This window comes from Lithobates pipiens, unplaced genomic scaffold (assembly GCF_037356315.1).
Source record: "Lithobates pipiens isolate NorthernLeopardFrog02 unplaced genomic scaffold, aLitPip1_a1.2 Scaffold_19, whole genome shotgun sequence".
In the NCBI taxonomy this organism is placed as follows: Eukaryota; Metazoa; Chordata; class Amphibia; order Anura; family Ranidae; genus Lithobates; species Lithobates pipiens.
Window position 1 is genome coordinate 380,939,758 of NW_027507764.1, and position 2,972 is coordinate 380,942,729.

Here is a 2,972-nt window from a genome sequence, read left to right on the forward strand (position 1 = left end):
CTCATCATGTAAGCATTTGTGCTCGACGTTTCCAATTGTCCATACATGAACATTAACAACGTGGTGTAGTACAGATTGCCAACGTTCTTTTAAAAAGGTCTCGTTACCTTTACAATGTCTACTACACCAGTAGAAATGAGTCAGTATGGATGGCACCCACGGCAATAGTGCACAATGTATTTTTTTTTTGGAAATTTGAACCAATTTTCGTTTTAAATTTTTAACGTAATGCCAAATGTCGAATTGATGATTTAAATTTTTATATTTTTCGTTTGTTGACAGTAATTTTCGAATGCCAGTGTGTCGATCTGTTCCCACAAATTGAATATCCAAATTTTGGTCAATTATGCGATCTAAACATTTGGTAAATCCAAACTTCTCCATAGCAACGGATGAAGTTGTTTGTGACACCTGCACTAATTCAAAGTCCACAATTTTCTTGGAAAAGAGATCCATGAAAGTGTAAGTGGAGTATTTGGCAGAAAAACCAGGACTGTCACATTGACCGTCCCCAACAAGAAAAACTGGTTTTTCTGTCAAATCATTAATCACATTTGATCTATTCTCTTGCCAACTGTGATCAATAGCTTTAAAGATGTATTGATTTTGGGCTCGGTTGTAGGAAGAATTGCCAAACATCTGTATGCCACATAAATCAAACATTTCTCTAAGTTTGGCATAACTTCCTCCACTTACACATAAGGCCCCAGCAAGCAGGATGTTACCCACTGCATATTGTTTGCTTTTCGGTTGGCTCTCCCTTCAATCTGTGTGAATTGCCACATGTTGAATATGCTGTCACCATCGTACCTACAATTTGTTTTTACAATTTTATGTATACGTGAATGACAATCAGTGTCAGGGCAACGCATATTGTAGAGGAGTTTGTCCAGGCAACTCTCGAAAACTATGTATTTTTTTTCTTTTACCCAATCTAGTGGGTGAGGAATGAGTTCTTCTGGTTCTGTTTCGTCTACACTTTCACAAATACTCAGATCACTTTTTTGTGGCGTTTCACATTGTGATACATGAAAACTTGGGTCTTCTGCATACGCCAATTTTCTCCTTTTTGGAGCAACCTCAGGAGTTTCTATATAACGAATTAGTGATGTCTTTGTTTGCTGAGGTATTTGTGAAGGTGTGGACGAGACAGATGAGGGAGATAAAGGGGTCACTGCTATTATTTCCGATGTTGGAGGTTGACGTTCGGGTGTTGACCTGAACAGCGGTGTCATTGAACACATTGAATATGCATGATCCAATGACAGCGCTCGTGGACTTGCTACCTTAGAATAAATGCCTTCGGATTCATTTATGGTTACTTCTAATGGTTCTGTCTGGGTTTCAGCATCCTGTGTAGTGACAATCGAACAGTGAGAGCATTTACTCATGACATGGGTAATAGCTGAACTTCCTTCTACTAATAAACCTTTTTTTCTCAAATTGTCTAATCGGTTTTGCCATTTATTACCACGATGTGTTTGGCCAGGCATTCACTGAAAAATAGTTGGTACCGATTCTGGTATCAGTTTTCTGACACTTCCCTCCACATGGAAACAGTGACTTTCGAAGTGCACTGAACACAGTCGATAAACATTTTTGTGCAAATCTGCTTTTATAAGAGCGATATATTGATGGATCATTCTCGGCTCCATGCCAGCATTTTCAAGCCAAACTTGAATTTGCTGCTCCTCTGCCGGAAATGAATGGTAGCTGATGTTCTCAATTTTTGGTTTTGCAGTGCTGTAGTTTTTGCAATTTTTGGCGAAGCAGGCCGCATTTCTAATGAATACATAAGATGATTCGGTTAGTGAAAACATAATATTTCATACATGTTGAATATTGTGAAAAAAAGAAAAAAAATTAATAATTGGTACGAAAAAAATCCCAAAAAAAAAATTGGACAAAAAATAAAACAAAGGTACCCGAAGGGCAAAGAAATGGGGTATTTTTTGTGTTTAAATAAATTGCATATCACCAATAAAGTGATTTCATATAAATAATTAAACAGAAATTAACACAAGCTCTTATTGAATTAGTTCTAGAGACTAGCAGTCCAAGTAATATTTTTAAAGGACAATAGTATATATTAGAAAATAAAAAACAAAGACAACTAAATAATATTCAAATCTTTATTTATTTAAAATAAAAATGAAAAGGTACATTAATGAAAAGGTCTTGAACAAACATTAGAAGTATTATACAAAATCAAGATATACAATCATAAACAAACAATTTATGTTTTTGAAGGAGTACAAAACAATTGTCACAATAAAATGCAGAGAGAGAGAGTGATGCTAAGGTGAAGGATAATGATGGAGGAAGGGAGAATGAGGAGTGAAAGAGACAACTAGCGAGAGCAGGGAGGGAAGAGAGTAAAAGAGTAGAGAGGAAAGAGAAAAGAGTTATTAAAGGAGAGAGAAAGAGATAGATGTAGAGAGAAGAGAGTGGGTGAGAGAGAGAGAGAGAGAGAGAGAGAGAAGAGAAAGAGATAAATAGGGAGGGATGGGGTTGGTTTAAAGAGAGAGAGAGAGAGAAAGGATGAAGAGAAGAAGATAGAGATAAATAGGGAGGGATGGGGGTTGGTTTAAAGAGAGAGAGAGAGAGAAGGATGAAGAAGAAGAAGATAGAGATAAATAGGGAGGGATGGGGTTGGTTTAGAGAGAGAGAGAGAGAGAGAGAGAGAGAGCGCGGAAGAATAAGAATAAAAAAAAAGGAGGAGAGGTAAAAAAGGAAGAAGAAGAATAAGAAGAAGATGAGAAAGAAAGAAAGAGAGAGAGAGAGGAGAAGGAGAGAGAGAGAGAGAGAGAGAGAGAGGAGAAGGAGAGAGAGAGAGAGAGAGAGGAGAAGGAGAGAGAGAGAGAGAGAGAGAGAGAGAGAGCGAGAGAGAGAGGAGAGAGAGAGGAGAAGAGAGAGAGAGAGAGAGAGAGAGAGAGGAGAAGAGAGAGAGGAGAAGGAGAGAGAGGGGAGAA